The 26,206-nt window shown below is 35.4% G+C and overlaps 2 long non-coding RNA genes and 1 pseudogene across 5 annotated transcripts in view; all 3 read left to right on the forward strand.

Annotated features, from left to right (window-relative positions):
• The window catches only part of LOC309659064, a 1,106,759-nt gene that overhangs the window by 544,486 nt on the left and 536,067 nt on the right, over positions 1 to 26,206 (forward strand). The gene's annotated exons all lie outside the window — the stretch shown is intronic.
• LOC309658935 (coiled-coil domain-containing protein 6 pseudogene) overlaps positions 1 to 26,206 on the forward strand; it is a 583,785-nt pseudogene that overhangs the window by 267,267 nt on the left and 290,312 nt on the right. The gene's annotated exons all lie outside the window — the stretch shown is intronic.
• LOC309659008 overlaps positions 1 to 26,206 on the forward strand; it is a 637,438-nt gene that overhangs the window by 189,284 nt on the left and 421,948 nt on the right. For all 3 annotated transcript variants that reach the window (XR_014262491.1, XR_014262492.1, XR_014262493.1), the window contains one exon: positions 19,781 to 19,866. This is a non-coding gene — a long non-coding RNA (uncharacterized lncRNA). The remainder of the gene's footprint in view (positions 1 to 19,780; positions 19,867 to 26,206) is intronic.

Raw genomic sequence — 26,206 nt, forward strand, 5'->3', positions numbered from 1 at the left:
CAATTATATGTATAAAGTGATCAACTGAGCATTACTGAAAGCAAAGCCAAGCCAACCAAAAACCCTTGAAATTCACAAGCTAACATCAAAAAAGATTCAAAATTAGGTAAATGGAATGCCTTATACGAAATGGAATAAAATTCCAGGCTGTTTCACAAGTCTCCTTGTTTTACAGAGAAAACAATCAAGTTGTAGAAAGGTTGAGTGGTTCTCCAAGTCTTTACAGTATGGAGACCTCTTTAGTCAGGCTTAACTATTTCAAATATTCACTGTGTCCACTAACAGACTATTAGAAATGTAATAACCTCTGTTTGTTGTTGTTGTCATTATGGCTACCATTATTGCTCCAGCAGCTACTCCAGTAGTTCAGAAACCACTATTTCCTTTTACTTGTATATCTATCACCTAGTCCAAGTGAGTGTCACTTATTTGTTGAATGACTCGTAGACATATCTCAAAACTTCTCGACAAAGAAGTACTGATGCTGAAAGGTACTGAAACTGATGCGAATGGGAGATTAGCACCCAAATGAGGTTTTGTCTCCTTACATCTTAGTTTTTGGAAGAACTGAGGGGGATTTATCAGAGAAGAAAAGCAAAACATTCTGGGGGACATGAATTTTGAGGAGTGCTCACCTAAGCATTTGCTGTATCATTGTCCTCATGAGGAGGCAGACTGTTTTAGTGTTTATCATTCTCTTAATCTGTAAAGTATATTTGCTTGTGAAAATTTTCAAACTACAAACCCCCAACCTCCTGCCTATAAATTTCACCAAAATCTATGTGTACATGATTTGTAGTACTCAAGTATTTTCTTTCCTTCCCAAATATAATGAAAATAACCAAAACAAGAACAACATCATCATCATCAATAACAAGGACAAACAACAAAGGGATTGATGAGTTGCATCCAATAACACAATATTTTTCCTTCTCTGAGAATAGCTTTATGTGTACCTTTGAGTAAGAAACAATTTGTCTGGATCTCATTTTTCTCTCATGTAAAAAAGAAGGGTACCAACTATCATCACTATTTTAATAATGTTCTTAGAATACGAGGCAATGCAATTAGACATGAGCAAATCATAATGTGACAATGTTGAATAAGAAGAAAATATTATTTTCAGTTATTATGATTTTGTACCTAGAAAGGCCAACCTAGTTTACCATAAAACTATTAGAAACTTTAAGATAAAATATTAAGATTGCTCATTACAAAAGCAATACCAAAAGTTCATGGCTTTTCTATAAAAATAAAGTGAAAAAACGAGAACCCATTTTTAATGGTAACATAAAAGATAAGTGCGCTATGGGCGGAATTATGTCCCCCCAAATTCATATATTGAAGCTCTAACTTCCGGTGTGATTGTACTTGGAGTAAAGAAGTAATAATGTTTGAGTGATATAACAGTAAAGAGTGCGGCCCTGATCCCTTAGATTTCCTGTCTTTAAAGGAGAGCCATCAGAGAATTGGCTCGCTCTGCTCTTTGAGGACACAGCAAGAAAGTAGCCATCTGCTGGCCAGGAAGACACCTCTCACCAGCAACTGAACCTTACTGGAATCTTGATCTTGGACTTCCCAGCCTTCAGAACCGTAAAAAAGTAAGTTTCAGTTGGTTGTGTAACTCAGTTCCTGGTATTTTCAGGGCAGCTCAAGCTGACGAATACAGATTTTGGTATTGAGAAGTGGAGGTGCTGCGGGGTCAAATACTTCAAAATGTGCAAGGAGCTTTGGAAGTGTACAATAAGAAGAGGCTGGAGGACTTTTGAGACACATGCTATAAAAGAGCCCACACTGGGGGCGCACTCCGGGGGGCTGGCGCTTTGGGCAGGGTTGCTTGGGCCGGCGAGGGCGCAGGGCTCCAGGGCTTGGGGCTGGCCCCCCGCCTCTCTGGGCAAGCGCGCGTGGCTGGCGTTTCTAAGGTGAGGCTGCGCACACCCGCCCCTTTCCGGGGGCAGAGGAAACACCTATGAACCCTTCGGCCTCCTTCCTGGCCTGGCTCCAGAACACAGGGTCGGAAGTTGAGATTTCCACTGTCGAGACACAATGGAAAAGAGCTGCAGCTGCTCATTGGAGAACGGAAAGATTGAGACAGAGAGCTCAATGATATGGTTGCAGTACATCAAAGACAACTCCTTTCATAGGAAGAGGATCGGCAGAGAGTGTTGACTTTGGAAGAACGTTACTGCAAATTAGAAGGTCAGACATACATTCAGCAGCATCTGTCATGTACTTGTACACGCCAACGCATTAAAAGGGCTCACGGGAAAGATAGAGAAGGAGCATTTCAACGCAATCCCAGCTACCCTGGAGTTTATTTTAATTGAAGATAAGAGGACTTCATGAACACTTACGAACGAACAGACAAACACAATGTGAATTAAAGTAGGGCAAGCAAAGTACTTAACTGTAGAAAGGGTGCTGAGACAGCTCCAGTCAACATGGAGTGTCAAGAGTGAACCTGAAGGAAATTAGTTTCGAGCTAGAATATGAATGAAGATGCCATAGAACTGGCCATTCCTCCTGAACTGACTCAAAGATTTTAAACTTTTGGTATTGAACTTGATCTCAAGTACCTAAAACAGTCATCTTTTAAAATTATAGCAGTCTCAAAAATGGCTTACAAAAATTTCCTTTTGTACCATATTTTAACTGTCATCCCTTTGGTGCTACCCTAAAGTCTGAATGTTCTATTGACACTGCATTAATACTAGAATGTCCTAGAGGGGAAAATACTAGGTCTGTTTAATAGAAAGATAACCATATATCCCCTTCTTTTTAACTTATTTTACACAAAGGAGTCTGTAAATGTGACAATCTAAATATGAATAATTTTTCCATTTCTTTGATGACCATACCCACCCACATGTATATACACATAAACGCAGTATTTAATACAATTGTACATTAGATGGAATATATCTTATATAAATATCTTTTATATAAACATATTAAAGAGTAAAGATAACATTGTATACAAGCATACCTTGTTTTATTACACTTTGCAGATATTATGTTTTTTAGAAATTGAAGGTTTGTGGCAAGCGTGCATTGAGCAAGTCTGTCGGCACCATTTTTCCAACAACGTTTGCTCACTTTGTGTCTCTGTGTCACATTTTGGTAATTTTGTAATATTTCAAACTTTTTCATTATTATCATATTTGTTATGGTCATCTGTGATCAGTAATCTTTGATGTTACTACTGTGACTCGCTGAAGGCTCGGATGATGGTTAGCATTTCTCAGCAATAAGGTATTTTTAAATTGAGGTATACACATTGTATTTTGGACATAATGCTATTGCACGCTTAATAGACTACAATATACTGTAAACAAAACTTTTTTATGCACTTGGAAACCAAAATATTTGTGTGACTCACTTCATTGTGATATTCCTTTTATTGCAATGGTTTGGAACTGAACCTGCAATATCTCTGAGGTCTGCCTGTATAACCATCAGTATCTGGTTTTAAAATGAGCAAGACATTTGAATAGGCATTTCATGGAAAACTGAATGGCCAGTAAATGCACACACACACACACACAAATAGCCCACATTGCCTTTAACAGATTGTTAATAGAAATATGACATTAAAGGTCATTCTGATGAGGTCTCAGATAGGTACGAGGAACATGTTACTGGAAACTGTAGGAAAGGTGATCCTTGTCACAAAGTGGTAAAGACATTTTGGTGAGGATGTGGAGAAACTGGAACACTTGTGCACTGTTGGTTTGAATGTAAAATGGTGCAGCTGCTATGAAAAATAGTATGGCTGTTCTCAGAAAATTAAAAATAGATTTACCATAAGATCTGACAATTCCAATTCTAGATATCTACCCAGTAAAGTTGAAAGCAGGGTCTCAAAGACATATTTGCACACCCATGTTCATTGCAGCACTATTCACAATAGCCAAAAGGTGGAAGCAACCTAAGTGTCCAATGATGGATGAATGAATAAACATAATGTGGTATATGCATACAATGGAATATTATTTAGCCATGAAAAGGAAGGAAATTCTGATCTATGCTAAAATATAGATGAAACTTGAGAACATTATACTAAGCTACATAAGCCAGCCAAAATAAGACAAATACTATGTGATGTCACATATGACGTACCTAAAATAGTCAAATTAATAGAGACAGAAAGTAGAATGATGGTTGCCAGAGACTGAGAAGAGGGAGGAATAGAGAATTATTTAATGAGTATAGAGTTTCAGCTTTGCAAGATGAAAAGAGTTCTAGAGACTGAATGCACAACAATGTGAATATACTTACTACTGAGCTCTACACTTAAGAATGTATAAGACCTGGTGGTCCAGTGGTTAGGACTCTGTGCTTCCACTGCAGAGGTCATGGGTTCGATCTCTAGTCAGGGGAAATAAGATCCCAAAAACCTCGTGGTGTAGCCAAAAAAACAAAAACAAAAAATAAACAAAGAATGTTTAAGACGGTAAATTTATGTTATGTGATTTTAACACAATTTAAAAATTGTTTAAAAAGTTAAATAAAAGCAAGTTGCAGAATAAGAGCCATTTGTATAACACCATTTATACAAATAGATAAATCACAATTTAAAAATTGAATTAGGGCAGAAGAACTAACTAAGGTTAAGAGAGAAAAGGAAAAATTAATTCTGTGTTTTAGTTTTACCTTTGTTGTATTTTGGAATTTTTTCCACAAGTATTTATTATCTTTACTTTGAAAAAAATATTTAGAAAGGTAGATTGATATAGATAGGTAGACAAATAGATAGATAGGCACATGAATAGATGGATATATAGTTGGGATGGACCATATGAAATTGGTGATATTTGATCAGTTTTGATCCACAAGAATGGCAATCTCATACAGTTCAATAATATACAGGAATCAGTAAAAGAAAACAGAAGTAGCTTAATTAATATTTATGATCCTTTCCAGTTTTAATTTTCTAAATCCCCAAAACAATAGCTCTAAAAAAGTCTCAATTTAGTGTTAAAAAGTTAGAAGTCCACTGAGTTTTTGATATCATAACCCAAATTACTTCATTTGAAAGTTTGCTTGCAAGTATTGGTGTTCATGAAGCATTTTAGCTTATTGAATTTCTAAGGTTAGAATTTAGGCCTTACTGCATTGTTTGTATATAATCCATTTATTGACTTAAATGATGCAGACCTATGTAGCATCTTAAAAAATATTTCTAGACAAGAATATTTCTAGATAACTTTGATTATCATAGAATGTTTTTCACATACTAATTATATCAAGAGAGAATATTTTAATGTCACAGAAGTAGAATTGCCCTTTTTGAATGCACATCAGTATAAAAGACACAGAACAGAAAAACCATGATTGTCAATGAGAAGAAGCTTATAGTGTTTGGTTCAAAAACTTTTCTTCACCTGTGATGAAGCTCACATTCCTTAGGCAGATAATGTACAGTAATAGTTGAAGCATATAATAAATATCCTTTCTTACTAATGTATTACATTTTATTAGCTATATCAATATTGCTATAATTTCCACCCATTAGCATCTCATTGCTGTAAAGTACATAAAAATATTTACATTAACACTGATCAAAATTGCAACAGTATGTATTAAAATATGAATGACATATAATCAGAATTTTCTTTTTCTACTGCCTCCAGTTATTTCTGACCCCAGATATGAAGTTCAAGTTTATACTTAATAGCACAATTATGTAAATCTGTAATTCTAACACTGAATTACAGCTGGTAATGATCAATAATTATATTTATGTATGATGTGAAGTTAATACTGCCACCATAGATTAATGTAAACAACAAAATTATTTCTGCAGTCGAGAGCTAACAAATCATCATAAACAGAGAACTAAAACAATCTCTTCAGAGCCTAATTTCTCCAGCAGAGTAAACAGATTTTTTATTCCCAATGAATGTAAAGCCCACACTTAAAAAGAACACAACTCTACCAAAAATATCATGATGGCTGAGTATTTCACTACACTTTTTAATTCTTATTTCAGTCTTCAGAAAAGTGAAGATATCCTGAAGTATCTGATATGCCTTTTCTGAAGGACACTGGGAAAAACTGAAAGACAGAAAAAAACAGAAATTCTAGAAAAACACAACCAGTCAATTTAAAAAACAATTTGGAAAATATGTATACTTTTCTGTACATTATAGAGTTCAAGATCCTTCCATTAAAAAAAAAGAAAAACCTTTGCAAATATATCAGAAAATTGTGTACAGCTGTTATTTCATTTGATCCTTTCTTGAATTGATGCCATAGCTGAAGGAAACAAAAGCTTGAAATATGCCACATAAAATAAACTTTAATTTTCAACAATTAGGAATGCCTGAACTAGAGAAAAGACATAGGAATCATGCTTTACACCTTTGCATTGCTTAGTGTTGTATAAATAGTAGAGGTGAGCCAGACTGGAATACAATGGAAAGAACTGAAGAATAACAGGTGCGGCACTGTAAAATTATTATGCTCCTTGCTAAGACTAAAGTCAACATCATATTTTTTATTTCACCAACTAGGTTAAAAGAGGAGGAATTTGCTATAGGAAGATAAGCATTTTACATCTGTTTTATTTAACATCATTCACTTATGAATGTTTTTAGCTAACATTCATATGGGGCTTCCTATGGGCCAGCCACTGTTCTAGGTAGTTTGTGTACAAGAACTTATTTTTTTTTCACAATTACTCTTTGAATTAGGTATTATTAATATCATCATTTTATAGATGAGAAAACCAAGGCACAGACGGATCCAAGCTCATATAGTTAAAAAGTGGAAGAGATAGGATTTAAACCAGTTTCACCTGAAACTAAAATCATGTTCTTTGTTTCGTATCACACTGTGTAATCAAAATTATCAGTATTATGTAGTGGAACTCTGTTAAAATACAGTTAAAATACAGTTTTTGTCTTTGTAATTTAGCACAAGATAGAGTATTAAACATCACTCCACTTGACTTCAGGGTTTCTCATCTTTGGCATTATTGACGTTTGGGGGTCAAGTGATTCTTTGTTTTGGAGACTGTCCTGTGCATTGTAGGATGTACAGCACCATCCCTGACTTCTTCTCATTAGATGCCAAAAACACCTTCCCACCCACTTGTGACAACCAAAATAGTCTTTGAGGAGAAAAATCACTCCCCCATGGAGAACCGCTGAATCTTAGCCAAATCCTAAGCACTGCATATAGTATAACACATTTTTCGATACATTCTTTTCAATAACCTAGAACACTTGTCCCATAAAAGTCAGATATTATCTTTATTCCCAATCTACCTAGGAAACTTCACATCTTGATTCCATCAAGGATGAATTTGGGAAATGAAAACTGACAACAAGAATTAGTCATTTCCATGTAAACAACTTCTCATGATGATGTCATGAGGTGGAAGGCCTCCCTGTCTTTTATGGATTTTCATCTCTGACTTAGCTTATTTTTCACTTGTGACTGTATTGACAATTCACATAGACATCAGAAAGGAGGTAATTTCTACTCCTCCTTACCTACGGACACAACTACTTTATAAGTCCAAAGATTGCTTCTGAGATAAGTTAAAACCTATATTGTGAATGTATTTCTCTTCTTAATTTAGTTGAAGTTCTGGTTTCTTTTAAAGGTCATCTTAACAGAATAATCCCATTCACTTTCATGCTATAGAAACTTCTCTTGGGTAGTAAGGAATTATTGGCTGAGAGCCTGAGTCTTTGTGAACAATCCTAGTTGCCTTTTTAACAAAGAGAATAAAGCAGAATTACTCTAAGCCTCCTTTCAGAGGTTCCTTGGGACATGATGGTCTCCTCACACTGTGAATTTTCCCCCAGTGATCTGGGTTGATAGACTTACATTTCTTACCTGGTCCCTATAGGACATTTCAAGCAACTTAATCAAGGGTAAGCTTGTTCATTCTACCTTTTCAGTACAAAAATGTTTCAAAGACAATACATTTATGTGGAATTTATTCAACAAACATATATATAGCAGTTATATGCTAGTCACTGATTTAAGAGATTCACAAAAAATTAGCTCATTTAACTCTTATAGTAATATGAGGTAGGCATTACTATTTTTATAATCACCTCAACTGTGAAAACAAACTGAAGCACTGAAGAAGATTTAATTAACTTGCCCAAGGTCACATGGCTAATAAGCTGTAGAAGCAGGATTTAGAGATGGGCAGTGTGGCTCCAGAGCTGTCACTCCAAGCTCTCAGCCATACTGCCACTCCAGAGTGTTCTGAATCTTTTTTTTTTTTTAAGAGAGTCTATTTCTTTTCTAACTTGAAAATACCTCTACGTTTCTGCAAAGAAAGATTTGTTATTATTAATATCTTTATTCCTATAAAGATTCCCATTTATCAGATAGCCAAGGTTTTTGAGACAAAGCTCTAACCCCAAATTTGCAAAATGGAACCCTGAGCCAGATTTTGCCCACAGGAGGGTGTGTGCCTGAGTTTGAGTGTATGTGTGTATGACTAAGGTTGTTATTATTACGTTATTTGCCAACATTTAAAGCTTTGGGAAATTTCTTAGAAAAATATGGATTTTAGGGTTTTTTTTTGAAATAATTGGAGGATAAGAAAATAACAGATTTAGTTTTCCTATATGGCAACAATCTGTCACAGCTAAGCAGCTGTCCTTTTCACATGGGACATGTAAGCCTCAACATTCTCTACTACCTTGCATCTTGCCAGTCTCATTCACTATGTGTCTCGCTAGTGTCTGTGGGAATTTGAGTTTGTGACCTCTGCTCTAGTCCCTGGAAGGAACAAGACAGAACTTAGTTCTCAGAGGACATAGAACTCCAAGGATGTACCATTTCCAGAACTTAAGAATAAGGTGAAATATTAGGCTCAGAAAAATATCCAGAGACCAATGATCAAATCTGGGTTACAAATTATAATATTGCAACATTGTGATTTATAAGAAATATATATTTGGTCATTCGGATGTCCAAATACATATTTCTCACATGAATTTTGTCTTCATCCATAGTTCCTGGCTCACTGCTCCCAAAACTCTTGGAATTTCCTGAGTGATAAGAGCAGTGGGAGCATCTTTTGTATAATATTTAGTCTCTGGTCCTCAGTTCCTGAAAATGATTCAGAGTCATAAAGGCAAAGGATTGTTATTCATAACAAGCCCCTAACCACCACAACGAGGTTTATGTTAATGAGGTGACTTTTGGAAAGCACCTAAGGATGGGGGCTGGTTGTCAGGTGAACCAACCACAGGGGGGTAGAACTTTTAGTCCCACACCTTGAGTTCTGGGGAGGAGAGAAGGCGCTAAAGGTTCATTCGATCACCAATGGCTAATGATCTAATCAATCATGCCTGTGTAATGAAGCCTCCATAAAAACTCAAGAGGAGAGGGTTCTGGGAGTTTTCACGTTGGTGGAGGTGGTAGGAGAGTGGTGCACCCAGAGAGGGCAAGGAAGCTCCACACCCTTTCCCCGTACCTTGCCCTGTACATCTCTTCCATCTGGCTGTTCCTGACTTATATCCTGTAATACACCAGTAATCTAGTAAGTAAACGGGTTTCCTGAGTTGTGTGAGCCACTCTAGCAAATTAATGGAACCTAAGGGTTGAGTGGGGTTTGTGGGAACCTCTAATTTACAGCCAGTTGGTCAAAAGTTCAGGTAACAACCTGGACTTGAGACTGGCATCTGAAGTGAGTGTGTGTGCTGGGGACGTGGCAGGGAAGTTGGGGGGTGGGGGGAGAGCAGTCTTGTGGGACTGAGCCCTCAACCTGTGGAATCTATCTCCAGGTGGTTTCAGGATTGAATTAAATTTAGGGCTCTCAGCTGGTGTCAGGATTGCTTGTTGGTGTGGGAAACACCCCCGACTCCTACGGTGGAAATTGGATTCCAGAACCCTATTAAATATAAAAATTGTTAAGTCTGACTTTATGTAGAATTACCATGCCATTACCCTAGAGTAGGCATTATATCCTCACCTTGATGAGAAATAGGAATTAACTTAACAAGTGGGGCAGCAATGATGGTTAAATTGGCCCAGATGTGCAGAATGGTCTAATTTTGTCTTTCCATTATTGAACACAAAAAATGTGGGCTATTTTGATAAAAATATCATTGTATTTCTAGACTTTGTATATTGAGCTTCATTTTGGCCAAAGAATTGTATAAAAATATAAATTGTTCTACGATTCTCTAGTAAACATATAGTAGACCGTATTCTCTGAGCTCCATGAAAGGAGAAAATATTTAAGGATTTACTAACAGAAGAGGAGAAGACTATTAAAAATATCGTTAACTTTACTTAGCTATACACCAGAATTTCACAAAAACTTAACAGTGGTTAAATAGTTTAATTTGGGATGGCAGACAATTAGAGGAAGCAGCTGATAGCTGGGAGACTGTAAATAGTCTGCAATGGGTATACATAGTTATGTGACAAAATGCTTTGAATAAAATATAAGGGCACTTGATTATAAATAAAAAGTGACAATTAAGGGAGAAAGAAACTATGAGTCAAGGAGAGAATCTCCAATGCCACAATCAATCTATTACATTTTTCTCGATAGAAAAGCAGAAACTACAGAAACCTCTATTGTCACGATTGCATCAGTCACTTCATGAATCCCATTTTCAACGAAACTTTTGCAGAAATCCTAATACATTATAGGAATATTTATTGTAATTACATGGATACACTCCCCACTATTCAGGATCAGAAATATTTATACCATGGTATCTTGGTTGATGATCTGTATGAAGCTCAGACTAGGCATTGAACAATTGATGATAGGCCAAGTTTATTCTGAAATGAGCAAATCAGTTTGAGAACTAGAAGATTAAAATATGTGTAGAGGATAAAACCAAGCCTGTGCTATTCAAAATAGAATGAAGACTTAGGTGTTTGAGGACTTAAGTTTAAAGACTTCACCTATACCCAAATGAGGAAAGCTTGGTAGTTAGCCCCCTAGCCACAGGACATGTATACTTCAAGATTTTATACTTTGTGGTATGTCAACCAATATCTATTACATTATATATATATTCTTAAATTATCTATTTAATCAATTCTTTAAGGTGTGCATTTTTGTCCTTGTTTATTCATCCTATGGCCATTTTCAAGTACAGAATTAACATTTTTTTTTGAGGCATTAAAGAAGAACCTTACTGGGTGAATCTGGGTGAATCTGACTGATATCTAAGGATTCCATTCTGGTGTATAGACAGAGCAGACCGGGTCAGTGGCATCCCAGAGAAGGAGGTAGACAATAAATAGGACAGAGTTACAGGGCCTGGGTGAGGCAGAGACAGTAGTAGTTCAAAGACTGGATATCTTTACTATGGCTGCAGACCATGAAAATAGGGGGAAAATGTTCCTCAAGTTGTGTTTTAATAGCAGATATTTGAAAAAAGCCAGAACTAAGTTAGATGGTTCAAACCCAAGTCATCAATCTGGGGGTCTACTGGGAGAGAAGAAGATGAGATACTATATCAACCCTCTATTCCCCATAACAAGACAACCTTAAATTCTTTGGCTTAACACAGCAACGATTTACTATCTATCATGAGTTTGGGAAATTCCTTTGCTGATTTTTGCCTCTTGGTTTCTCAGGTGATTTACATTTCACTGGAGAATCTGATGGGCTAGAATGTCCAAGATGGCAGATGGTGTAGACTGTTGGCTGGGGAGCCTCAGTTCTTCATGGACTGTTACCCTACAGGAGCCTAGATTGGCTCCTCACACGCCAGTCTCAGGGCAACATCACACAACGTGTACACAACTTATTCAACTTCAATTCTGTCATATGTTATTCATTATAAAGCAAATCATAAAACTAGCCCAAATTCAGTGGGTAGGGAAATAGACTTCCTCTCTCTCCCTTTTTATTTTGGCCACACTGTATGGCTTGTGGGATTTTAGTTCCCTGATCAGGGATCGAACCTGAGCCCTTGGCAGTAAGAGTGTGGAGTCCTAACCACTGGACCGCCAGAGAATTTCCCCAGACTCCCTCTCTTTATGGGAGGAATTGAAAAGAATCTGTGGACGTATAGCAGAGCAATGACATTGAATCAATACTGGGTGTTCAAACCAGGGACCTAAGAGCATTTTTATCAGAGTTAGAGAACAGGAAAGTTTGGAGTAATTTTCAAGGCAAAATGTGGGTGCCCACAGGAAGGGTAAATGTTTGAAATGTTATTCCTGTGAATGTTTTGGATATATTTAAATATGCCTATGGTGTGTACACAGCTACAGAATGAGGCCTATATAGGGATTTTTCGGTGGTAACATGATTTCATATATGTAACAGAAATATACATACATAAATAGTTGGAAGAATTACTTCTTTATTTCTTTCACTATTACAAGCTTTTAAGTGCTCTGGTTACAAAATAACTCTGAACTCATACTGGACTTTGTGTCCTAAATCTATATGAACCGGGGGTATTTCCTACCGAATAATATTACATACTTTTCATTGAAAAGCAAACTCAGAATGATTGTTCTCTCAGGGGCAGAAGACACTTATGCATGGATCTCAGAACTCTAGGGAAATTTTTTCTTATATCTTGGAGTCAGTTTTATCTTGGATTATATCTAGTTATATCTTGATTTTTGTTTTCTAATTACTAATCAAGAGGGCAGAAAGTAGAGGATCCAGTATTGTTCTGGTGGTGCTTTCAAGAAGAGAATCCTAGTTCTAAGCCTTTCTTATTTTAAGTGAGTCTTAAACACCGATTTATATAAGCACATGAATTAAGGGATGGCTGGTTTGGTTTGGTATTTTGTATCGTCCACAACTGATTAGGTTTATCTTTATGTTATCATTAGATTACAATACAATGATCATGCATCCCACATAACTCAGAACCCTGAATACATTTAATGAATGGAAGTGATTATCTGAATTCACTCTTCAAATGTCTAGTGTATTCATAAGGTAGTTTAGATATTTTACCCAATGAGATCTTGACTTATTTTAGTTTTAATCTTCATTTGACTTCTTAATTATGGCAGATAATAGATCTAAATTACCTTCTTTAAATTAGATCAGAAAGATAAGATTAAATTGCACTTCTTACCAAAGTATCATTTTTCACTTACTGAAGAACAGCGTGAACAATGCCTACGCTTCCACTCATGTTAAATTCTAAGGTTTCCTCCACTGTGCAAAAGTGAGCTTTATTTCCCTTTTGTAATTTTTTGTAACAGCACGTACACACCACTTCCTATATTTAACATGTACTTGCATCAGATTTAGGTTTAGTTGCATATTACAGCGCTTCTAAATAATTGTGGGCTAGAAAGTTAATTTTTCTCTGGTGTTTAAAATTCCCTGAAGTGGGCAGAACAGGGCTGGTCTGGCTGCTCCAAAGCTACTCGGGTATCGTGTTCCTTTTGGATCATCCCTCTCTCACTCCTAATGTGTGCCCATGGAATCCAAGGTAGCTAGTGGAACTCCAGTTGTCATATGTATGTTCTAGAAAACAGGATAAGGGAAGAAAAGATAAGGGATGACTCCCCTCTCTTCAAGTATATAATACTTAATTTTCATTTTACTGACTCAGTCTCAGTCACATAGCTGCATCTGCAAAGGAAGTTGGGAAATGTAGTCTTTTAGCTGAGTGCATGGCAGTCCATCAAAAACTGGGATTCTGTTGGTAAAAAAGAGGCGAGGAATGGATATTGAGAGGCAACTATCAGTCTTTGCCACAGTACATTGTAAGAATTAATTGAACTGAAAACAAATGATTATGTAGAGAGTTTTGATGTGTGCTTTGAGACTCACTACTTGGCAAGGTGTTTGAAATCACCTAATGTCTCATTATTTGGTACTTTGTGTCATTTAAAATGAAACCTGAATTTCAATTACCAGAAGATGCTGTAAGCTCTTAAAGTATGAATTTATTTATCTTCAATTTCTACGCTGACTGCAACAGCTGCATCTTACCAGTGAACCCCATCTGATAGAAACACGTGTCTGATTTCTATTTTAGTCCTGGCATAGTAACTGTGAAAGACTTTGGTTGGCACTTAGTTATATTGCTAATATGTCACCTACTATTATTGCTACTGAATCAGCTTTTCTGTCACATCTCTTATCATGTAGCATATCTGTAATCCCCATAAGTAAGCTAGAATTATATCCTTTTCCAAAAATTTACACCTTAATTCTATGCCTAAGTATATATACCCCCACTGACTTGTGCGTTTCACATTTTGTTTTCTATTTTCACTTAAATTCTAATACGATTATTTAAAAATTGTCAAACAATCAAGACTGAAAAGAAGGAAATCCACTAGAAAATTATACAGTTGGCAGCACTGTGTAAAAAATGGTAAAATTGTATATATTTATTACTTTAAAAAATTAGATTTTTTTTTTTGTTTGCTTTCTTTTGGTTCCTTAGAACATTAAGTCCTACAATTTTTATCTGACTCAAAAATTTGTTCTTTGCTGCCATTAGTTAAAGCATTGTCAATATCCGGAAATCAGAATTTTGGGAGGTTTAAACATTTCCTTACCAAAATGTGTTTCACAGGTCCTTCTGTTTGTTTATTACAGAACTTCCTAAGGCTATTTAATAATTATGATCATTTCATTTTTTATGTTTTTGAGTCATATTTCAGGTAGACAATCCCAATGGGCCAAATCCAACTTTCCTAGCTGATTTTTATTTAACTTCCATTTTCCAACCACCACATTGACCTGGGACTGTATGCTCCTCCTACAGTATCCATTTTTTTATTAATGTAAACTTTTAGTAAAGCATAAAATACATACAGAAAAGTAAAGTATCCTAAACATATATCATGAATTTGTGCAAAGTGAACATACCTATTTGTAAACAGCCCCAAGATTAAGAATTAGAACTTTACTAGACCCCAGATTTGACTTGTACCTTTTTCTAGTCACTATTCTCCCTCTTGACTTTTAGCACTAAAGATTTGGAGTTACCTATTTTTGATCTTTATATAAATGCAATTATGCAGAACATAGAGTTTTGTGCCTGCCTTCTCTCATTTAGAAATTCATAGATTTTTTTTAGATTCTCATTTTTAGATTCATAGATTTGTGTGTGTGTGTGTGGTGTAGTTCATTCATTGTCACAGCTGATTAACTTTCAGTTATCTTTGCCTTATGAACAATCTTCTTATGATGTGCTTTGGTATAGTTTCTTTGCAATTATTCTGCGTGGGATTCATAGAACTTCTCAAATCAATGGGTCAATGTCTTTTATAAGTTTTGGAACATTTGCAGCCAGTATCTCTTCGAATATTCTTTACCTCCCATTCTCTTTCTCTCTTCCCTTCTTCTAGGAGTCCAGTTACATACATATTAGACTGTTTTCACTTGTCCCACATTTTTTTTGTGCTTTTCGTTGTCTTTAATGTATCTTTCCTTCCCCCTGCCTTTGTTCATCATTTCGATATAGTCTGCTGACCTGCACATATTCTATTCTTTTGAACAGTTTTCTGCTGTGTCTAACATGCTATTGATACCATTTAATAGGTCCCTAATTTCAGATATTTTATTTTTCAGTTCTAGAATTGCCATTTGATTCTCTTTAAAGGTTTAATTCAGTGTTAAAATTTTCCCTCTTTTATCTTCATTTCCCTCATTCTTATGAATATATTTATCATAATTATTTTAGAACCTGTCCCTTAACTCTAACAATTAGATGATCTATGGACCTGAGTGTGTTTTTTTCTCCTTGTTGGTTTTCATGCACGGAGTTTTGTCTTTGGTGTGCCAAATAATTTTTTATTAAATGTCAAATATTATATATAAAAGCTGTGGGGGCTGCAGCTGATGTTATCTTTCTTTAGAATGGGTTCACTCTTTTCTTTGGTAGACAAAAGTAGTGAAAGCTGATCACCCGAGTGAATCAAGGACGTGCTGTTTTGATGCTGCATTGTAGCTCAGATATGGCTTGGCCTATCACTGGTTCATCGTGAACCTCTAGAGTTTCCAGTTGAGTGGATGGAGAAGACTTTGTGGCCCCATTCTCTTGGCAGATCTCATATTCTTTTATTCTGTGAGGCTGATAAAATCCTCAAACTACTTTTCAGAGATTTTATGCTTTAGCTTTTAGCCTCCTACTCCGTACAGCCCCAGAATCTGGCCATTCTTTTGAGGTAAAACCCAGCCATATACTTAAGCCTCCCTTCCGAATCTTTATCAGAAGCTCTTTTGGTTTTTCTGTTTCCTAGAAGTAACACTCTATTAGTCCAAAACCCTAATTCTCAGTCTCCTGTTCAAGCCTAGATTGGGCAAAGGCTCCGTGGTAAAAGCAGCTGCAAAAGTCAGCTCACTCACTCAAGATTCTCCCCTCCCTGAAGTTTTAGACCCTCCAGTTCTTGGTGCCTCAGCAGCTCTCCAATGTCTCCAAACAAATGATTTGTGTGTTTTATCACTTTCTCCCAATTGTTCTCCGTGAGAACTTTGGACTGCTAGAAGCTACTGAATTCCACCTGAAAGGATCTGTTTTTTACTGATTTATTCACTTTACTTTAAATACAGTATTATACAGATAACTTGGAAATTTACCTCTCTACTTTTGTAGTTTGTTATTGATAAGCTTTAACTATCAAAGGTCTTAATGTGTCCTTATAGTATATATAGAGATGTATATCACTTCGTGAAATAAAACATATTAGAAAAAGATTGTCATAAAATATGTAATCCTAATAAAATGCATTTAAAATTCTTAAACTTTATTAAATCAATATATTCTATGAAATCTTTAAAATTAACACTTCAATGTATAAAATATATATGTGTTAAGAAAAATTTTTCAAAATCTTAGAAAAGTTTATCTGGCAGAATTGGGAGAGAGGGGAATAGGGAATATGTTGTGCTTTTTTCTCCTAATTTCTAATGTTATTTTATTTTTAAAATTTTTTTCTGATTTACATTATATACTTGAATAATAAAGTAGATTTTTTAGAAATTATGATAGATCTTACATTTTCTAATTTCTATCTATAGCTTTATTTCTTTGAGAAATCTCATATATGCCTACTAATTCAACCACCAGTTATATGGGGATGGTTTCCAGCCCAGACAACACTGTTGGGCTCAAGACCTGTTCATAGAAAAGTCACCAAGTTATCGTGACTTAAATGTCATATGGGTACTTCAGACTCAGCTTACTGAAAGGATTTCTACCCCATGACCCTCACTGCACCTGACATGCAGTAAGCACATACTATGTATTAACTGATTAAATGACATCCCCTCCTCTGCTCCAATTCAGAACCTTCTCCTTGCCAGTTGGTGGAGAATTCCTCAGGTTAGGTTTCCTATACTCTCATAATATCCTGTGCATAACTCTATCACAGCACTTATTATAGTATATTATACTATGGTAGACGTTTGTCTGTCTCTTGTCTCTGAATATGAATTCCTTGAAACTACTATTACAGAGACAGTGTTTAACAAATATTTGAAGAAATGAAACTATTGGAATATTTAACTGAAATTTTTAGGTTTAAAATTAAGATTTGCAAACCAAAGTATACAGATTTTGAGACATTTAATGAGAACTTTCAAAAGGGCATTAAATATACATATGTTTTGAATTCCTGCTAATTTTTTAACCAAGTTCTTCAAGAGATATTCATGGATAAGTGCCAGGCGCAGTCTTAAAAAAAGTGGTGATACATCAGTCAACAAAACAGGAAATGACTGGTGCCTTCTGAAACTTGTAGTCTAGTGATAAGAGAAAACAGAAATTAAAAATAAATGTAATAAATTTGTAAATTATATAATGAATTATAAGTAGAAAAATGCTATAGATGTAAAGAAAAATTAGAGCAGGTTGAGGAGGATCAAGAGTTTTGGGGGAAGAAGTTCACTTTGCAGTATTAAATGTGTTTCTTAGGCCACATTATAAGATTTGAGCAAAGACTTGGAAGAAAAGTGTTTGTTTAATGAATATCTGCAGGAAGAATGGTCTGGATAAAGAAAATAACTATAGCAATGGCCCCAAGCAGTTCCGTGGAGCTGGAGTGGCATCAGCAAGAAAGAGGGAGAGTAATGAAAAATGGGATGAGAGGAAGCAAGCCCCAGTTCATGTTGGTAATTTTAGGCTGTTGTAAGGATCTTGGCTTTTACTCTAACTGAAATGGAGAGTCATTGCTGAGTTTTAACAGTGATAGGACATGATCATAACTACATTTTATAGAATTGCTCTGTTTTGATGCACTATGAGTAAATTGTAGGGAAGAAGGTTATATGCTGGGAGATCTGCCATGGTGATGAGAGAAAAAGGTGGTTTTGACTAGGATGGTAGCAGAGAGGTGAGAGGTGGTTAGATCCTAGGTATTTGAAGGTGGAGCTGATGAGATTTGCAGATGGATTAAACATGGTTTTTGGCCTAAAGGATAGTGTTGTCATCAACTGGCTGTAGGTAGAACAGATTTGGGGAGAGAAGATCAGATTTGGACATATATCGGATTTGTATATTAGACATGTACATGGCTTATGTCAGGTCATCAATTCAGGAGAGATATTTAAATTAGAAACATACATTTGCAAGTGTAAGCATATAGACACTATTTAAAGCCATGGAACAATGTGAGATCACCAAGGAATGGGGCATAGATGGAAAAGAGGAGATCAAAGAATGAGTTCTGGGAATCATTCAAATTAAGAGGCCTAGGAGAAGAGGAAGAACCAGTAAAGGAGACAGAAAGAGGCACGAGGAGAAAAATAATGAGACTGTGGCCTGGAAATCAGGCGAAGGAAATGTCTCAAGGAAGAGAGAGTAATCAACTCTGGATTGCTGATAAGCCAAGTAGGACAGGGACTTGGAATTGACCAGTGGGTGTACTATTATGGAGCTGTGATCAAAGAGAGGAATTTGGCAGTGGTGGTGGTCCAGACTAGGGTGACATTAATAAAGAATAGGAGGAGAGGAATTAGACATAGAATAGGAAAGTCTGCTGAGGAGTTTTGCTGAAAAGGGAACAAAAAGATGAAAAAAATGTCTGTCTTAAGATGTGAGAAATAATATTATAATCAGCATCTTATTTCCCATATGCCAATGGAAGGTCTAGCAAAGAGTGTTATAGAATTAACTGAGGGGCAGAATTTCTGGTGCTATGCCCTTGAGTAAGGATGAAAGATGGGAACTTGTATGAAATTCAGACTTTCACTGAGAAAAGAGCTTGGAAATTGAATGAATGACATCAGGCAGGAAGGCAGAGCATGCAAGTATATGTACTGGGAAATGTGAAGGGTAGATTCTTTGGAGGTTCTTCTCTGCTTCAATTTTTTTTCAGTGAAGGAAAAAAAATGTCATCAGCTGAGTCAAGACAGGGAAGAGGATGTGGAGGTCTGAAGAGTGAGAAGATGTGAAATACTTGTCTAGGAGAATAGAAGTGTGAATGGACTAGAGACATATTTAATGATTATATGACATCATTAAGGCTGTAGGCTATGAACAGCAATATAAAGTGAGACCAGTCAGCATGATGGGCTGTTTTTCTCTAGTCAGATTCAGCTGTACGTACGTGGGAGCAGAGGAGGAATAAATCTGGTTTTAACCAGAATCAAGAGAGTGGCAAAGGAATTAAAGGTATATGCAAGAAAATAATTATAATGCCTGACCACGGAGGCTTTTCCTTTTAAATTTCAAGTTAAAAAAAATCAAACAGACTTCTTATTTTTGTAAACCAAGATAATATTCTCTGGAAATGGAATGATGAAAATAATGTGTTCATTAATGATAATGTACCAAATAAAAATCTAACTTGAAAATTTAAGTTCAAATGTATTTATGAAGTTTCTTCATCTCTTTTTTAGAACTTCAATGAGATATCACCATTGACATTTCAGCATTTGATTATTCTGCGTGTATTCTCCGAATGGAAGAATTATTAACTACCAAGGTAAGTAAAGTAATGAAATTTAAAAACAAAGTCTGTGACTGTCCAGTCATTTAAAGTATCTCTTCTGGATAAGATAATATTTAAGGAAACTACTGGAATAGGAGAGAATAACAAATAACACATTGAAGAGCACTGAATTCACTTCTAAATCTCATTTTCAGAATGGTTATTAACTATATACATATGTATCTGTTATTTAGCTTATGATTGAAATTACACTGAAAATCTAGAAAAAAATGAAAACTGCATATCTGATGAAGTACTACATCGCTCAGATAAGTACAAAATAGTTTTTCAGTGATCCTGGTCCTAGGAGAGGTAACACAATTGAATGTATATATTCCTTTTGCAAATATACATTTTGTTGTCCATGAGGTATGGCCCATTATTTGAAGCAAAACATTTAATATTTCTTTACTTTATTACGTGTTACCTAATTGCTCCTTTCCCATATGATTGGTTAGAAATTCTTTTCTATTTAAAGTAGCATTCTTTGGGCACTAAACGAAGTCGATTTCAAAATAATTCTGTTGAATTGTCTCTTAATCTGACATATATGAACATATTCATATTGTTGCAAAAATGTTGCACTTGTGCGTGTGTACTTATACACAAACTTGTGGGTAGAGGTCTCTACCTTTTATAAGCTTCTCAAAGGGATATTTGATCCCCAGTAAGAGTAGTGATAACTGATACATGATACACGATAAAGGGGACACATTTATTCCTATGCTCTAAAGAGGAGTAATTCTAGCTCATCCTTATATCCATTACACAGAGTAAAAATTTGTAGTAGTAGTTCTCTTTTGCTTGTAATGAAACTGGGTTACAAAAGGGACAGGTAGATGTACCCAAATCACCCGAAAGGCAACAGTGTCAAACACAAAAGCCACATCTAAAAAATTCCCTTTCCAATGGACTAACCAGGAGCATGCAGTTTTTCAGCTGTGAGCAATTGGCTACTGATAACCTTGTTCATTAACAAATCAAGCAGCTGTTCAGATCTGCAGAAAAGCCCCCATGTTGTCCTTAAATACTCCAGTACAAAATCAGTGTAAACCAATTAAGTTACACGATGGGAAAAGCATCAGATGTGTAACTGATGATTCACTTAACCTCATCCCACTCTTCTTTTAGCTTTCAATAATCATCAACCTCCAGAAAATGATAAGCTTTTACATCAAACATGAATAAATATTCCAGGGTGAATTCTACTGTTTAAAGAGAAACACACATTTTAGGAACTTTTAATTTTTTTCTGTGTGGCTACCTAAACTTTAATCATTTTCTTACACTTAAAAAATACTTTTAAATAGTAACTGGAAGTAATATATGGCCCAAAAGATTTTATTATGTTAGGAAATGCTGTTTGCACTTTAAAAAATTGTCCAATTATCAAAGGAAAAAATGGTGAAGATATCACTTTTCAGATTATAATATTGTAAATGAACCAAACTATCAAGATGTACTTAGTTCATGTAAGATTTGTAAAACGAAATCTAAATTAGGATTTAAGGGGGTGTGGCAAATTTAACACATAAAATTATACGTATTATTTACATTTTTCACATAAATGGAATAAAGCATATGGTCTACTGTTAGTTAACAGTTACTAACCTTTGTTAGTTAACGGTTACTAACCTTTGTAACTGTTAGTATTTTAGAAATAATTCAGTTCAAAACTCATTATGCAAGAGTTGAAATGATTTTACCCATATCTTTATAATCGCTTACTTATTTGGTAGTATCAAAATTGTGGCCAGTATTAATCTTAAAATCACAGAAATTTTGGAACTTCAAAGGACTCGCAAGGTCCTTGGATCCAACTCCTTTATTTTACTTCCTCAATAAAAACTCATTAGGAAAATAATCTTATTTTCCACATTCATTTCTAAAAGAAACACAGATTTCTATGCTCTGTCACCCAGCCCCACTCTCTCAATGAAAGGAATGACCTTGAATTGAACTGTAGGAAATAAATGGAATAAAAGTTTACTGAAAAAGTTTAGTAAGGATACAGAAGATTGATGCGTATATTTGTGTTGGACACCCTTCCTTGTGCTGCATATTCAAAGTGATGGGATCATGTTATTTATTATATTTTTCAGATCATTTGCAATGTTAATTTATATGAGTTTGATATCGCTTTTGTCTCTTAGTTGTGTGTTATTCTGAGAAATCCCTGGGGAAGCAAAGGATTTATATGCTTTGTGTACACGTTCTGCAGACTAAGCGCTCTGGCATAATTATTTTTGGCACTCACTAACTGATTAAAACATCCAATTTAACTCATGATCAGTAAGATTAAACCTTTTTAATATACCTCAAAAGTAAATTATCATTTACTACTCAAACATCCCTTTCTGCACATGTCCCCAATAAAGCCGTTCTTTTTCCGTTAATGTACCTTTTAACGAGGATTCCCTTTTATTTCTTCCTTTGGGCAAAACTGCCTTACCCTTTACAGAGAGGTAGGAACAAAGATGAGATGGAGGCTGACTAGATAAGTACATGGGTTTCTAATGTCATACCAATTACAAGTCTTTATTTTTGTTGTATTCCATAAGGAATTTGCTGTTCAAGAAAACATGTCCCTGATTTGAGTTTATTTGATGTATAGACAAATGGGAACAGTTAGAAGAAAATAATATTTGAAAAAAATCCTTTACCTGACTCGGGAAAAAAACTGTCATTTTTTATTTAATTTTAAAGTAGTTATTTTTAAAAACTTAAGTGTTACATTTCAGTCTTGCAGTGAAACCCACTTAACAGAATACCCAAAACACATTTCAATATTAGAATGATTTGAAGGGAAGAAATGTTCCCAAGAATTTAAAAAGCATAATATAATCCTAAATTAGAATAATTGTAATTGGCAAGTCCTCTAACCTGCTGAGGACCCTTGCAGTGGTTTATCACTGTATTGAGAGAGGAGGAAAATAAAATGTAATCGATAACATGCATTGGTTAAGCTAGGGCCTCGTGGAGCTCTGAAACAGTCACAGGTGTAAGCACCTCCCTCAGAAGCTGAGGGAGGTATGGGGGGACTCAGATTAGTGGAATTCTCCTGTGTGGATGCTAGAGCGTTACTGTGTACAAATGTCTTGGTTCCTGCCTTTTATGCATAGGATTAACATCAAATGAAACAAGAATTATGGAGTAAGGCTTTAGATAGAAAATAGGTCAAGTCAATGCAATAAATATCCTGTCAGAATTTTGATCCAGACTTACAAATACTTCACCAGATTGCTAATAAGCCTGTAGCCCCGCATGTAAATATTTGAACAGTATGAAAAATGCTTCTGAGTTAAACAAGACTACCATGCCCCAAACAGGTTGAACTACTGAAATGTTGTCATAAGCCAGGCAGAAGGGACACTTTTCTGGAATACGTGGTGGACAGACCCAAAACACTGCCAAAACTTTTCCCCTAAATTGTCAGGAAATCAAAATCTCAAAATGGTCTAAATCTAGCCATTGGTTACGCAAATTCTAAGAGCTAGAAGAAGCAAGCTTACAAAAACTTTGCATAGATATCCCATTCTTGGATCTATAATAAGTGTTGGAGTCTTCTGGAAATACCAAGGAAAAAATTGGTCACTCCTAAAAATATATTTAAAATGACCATATCCATAGGGTGGTCTCCACTCCAAGATATATTGTAGACACGGGAATATCTTAAGGAGCCACTAATAAATGTGATTTTTTTTTTTTTATTAGGTGTGTTTGTGCCAGCACTCTAGACCTTAGGGGCCACACATTAACATAAGTTCAGTGAGCATACATTTTCTCCATCTCCCCATTCCACATAAAATTAGAGAATAATTTACTGTTGAGGTATAAGATATGAATCCCTTTGTTAGTGTATTAGTTTCAACAGTTATTAAAACTTGTGTAAGACCTATCACATTTCCATTGTACCGTTGAACGTAGTATATGGTCTTCATTTTTTTTCCCTTTAACTTTTTGGCCAAATAAGAGACTAAAGTCTTCAAGTAAAACATTTTTTTAAAAAGTGAAAACGATAATAATAAATGTTCTATTTTCTTTCTTCTGGTTCTACCAGCTATTCTACCAAATATCTAATATATTTACTTGATGCTAATTGATGACATAATAATGGGCATCCTTTCCAAATAAGAAGTAAGTTCAATTACTGATTATACCATGTGTAAAAAGGCAGTATTCTATCACTTTCCAAGAGTGTGATCTATTTTTAACTAAGAATGAAAACTTAACTTTGAAAATGGGAAGGGTAAGTTTGTTGTGCTTAAATTTTCATAAATTGGCAACTTTTGGCACAGGTGCCAAAGACAGAACAAGAATAAATGTCTCAAGCCTGGGTTGTTAGAGTTTGATCATAAGCGTTGTGGTGTAGAATTCATGGATTATTCATGTGTAATTACAGATAGCTATTGTGCTCCTTTAAATCATCCCTATGGCCCATTATGGTCCATAACAACTGGAATAGCAATTGTCATAGTAAGGTTTGGGCTCTGTCACAGAGTGTGGACTGTAATCAATAATGATGAATGGTAAAATTTTACATCAAGCAGTCCAAAGTCTGGTTGGCTCCCTCCATAAATCTGTACAAACACCAAGCAGAGCAGCTGCAGGGTCTGGAAATTTAAAAGCCAACACTCGCCTTACCCCCTACACGCATTTACCTCTGTAAAAGTTAAAAAAAAAAAAAATAGGGAGGAAAGAAAAAAGGAAATGCTCAATATATCAATTCTAATAATCCACATGCTGTTTGAAGAATTTCCCTCTATTTAAATGGGAGTGAACCCTAGGTTGTTTTCAAGGTCAATTTCAGGTGAAACGGGGGTCATCTAGAGGTCACTCAGGCTCCCATGCAGGTCAATAACGCCTCTTCACTTCCACAGCAGACAAGCCGCTCACACCCAATCAATCCACCAACGCTGCTGCTGCACCCAGCGTAATGAACAGTGAATAAATGTAGCCTATCATCACAAAACATGCTTTTTAAGTACCTTTCCTTTTCATGTAAAACCTCTCGCTGTCAAATTCTACATTCACTCATCCAGCAGTGAGTAGCAAAAGTGAGAAATCAGACTCTCATTGGGGTTGGTAAAAGGTCACAGCTGACAGACAAGGAGGTTAAACTGCCGAGTTAAAATACTGTTCATTACCCACTGCAGCTTTTTGCTAACTACACTTCTTTGTGTTAGAGTCAAGCAGTACATCAATATGCCCCTCCTCCTAATTTATTAGCAATTGTTGAATTGTATGGGGTGGGCGCTAAAAGGGAAATTGATGCCTTATAGGTACATATATATGTATAAATTCTTTTGCTTTTGCAAACTTTGAATTCCTTATCTATTTTCATACTCAATACCCTATCCAGCATTGTGTCTACTTGAGATGCACCCTAGTTATTAGGGAAACATGATTCCTAAGATCAGAAGAGACTGAGTAATCTGAATTCCAAAGGTCCAGGGTCAGTTGTTTGGAGACTTTTATAATTCAGATTTTTTTTCTAAAAAGAATTGTATATAAGGCATTTTGATTTTTTCAATCAAAATTTTGATATGGAACCTATAATTTACACCAAAACAAGCAAAAAAATGCATGTTAAATATACACAGTTTCAAATTCCAATTTATTAAAAATTGCAAGATAGTCTTTTGCTGACAAGGTTAGCACCTATCAAACACATAATGGAGTTCAGAATATAATCTGTTATTTTTTCAGGGAAGTGTGTAATACCTGCATTTTTTTTCATTAATTCTGATATAGTCAAAGGAGCCTTTAACAACAGTGAGTAATCGCAGGAGTGTAAGTGGAAATAGTACTTTTTCTGAATTCAGTTGACTAAATGAAATGGTTTGGTGTGAAATCTGAATGGATTAGAACAATTTTCCAAAAATGAAATTTCATTCTTTGATTAATTAGTACGTAGGTGGAATTCCCTTTATTGAAATGCAGAGGCTTCGTATTTAAAGATCCCAGTATGAAAACAAGTCAGAGAGTATTCCAATACAAAACACAAATCATGAATAAAATAAAGGTTTACTTACATGCTCTCTACAACAATAATTTGACTCAACAAAATTACCATTATCTATTTACATCTTTAAAAAATGCATTCTGAGATTTATTCTGGAAAAAAATATATCTTTTTTTTACCCCCTCCTGTATGCCTTCTCTCTCAGTGGGACTGAAAATAAAATGTTATGACTTAAATCACAAGAGGCTAACATCATTTTTAGCAACAAGGGCTGCATAATTTCAAGACTATGAGTGAGTCGCTGACTTTAACTAAAATGTTTCAGTTCTCTGCGTATATAGGTACATAAATAATTCAGAATTAATCCCT

Source organism: Balaenoptera physalus (genome assembly GCF_965194825.1).
Source record: "Balaenoptera physalus genome assembly, chromosome: 3".
Taxonomy (NCBI): Eukaryota; Metazoa; Chordata; class Mammalia; order Artiodactyla; family Balaenopteridae; genus Balaenoptera; species Balaenoptera physalus.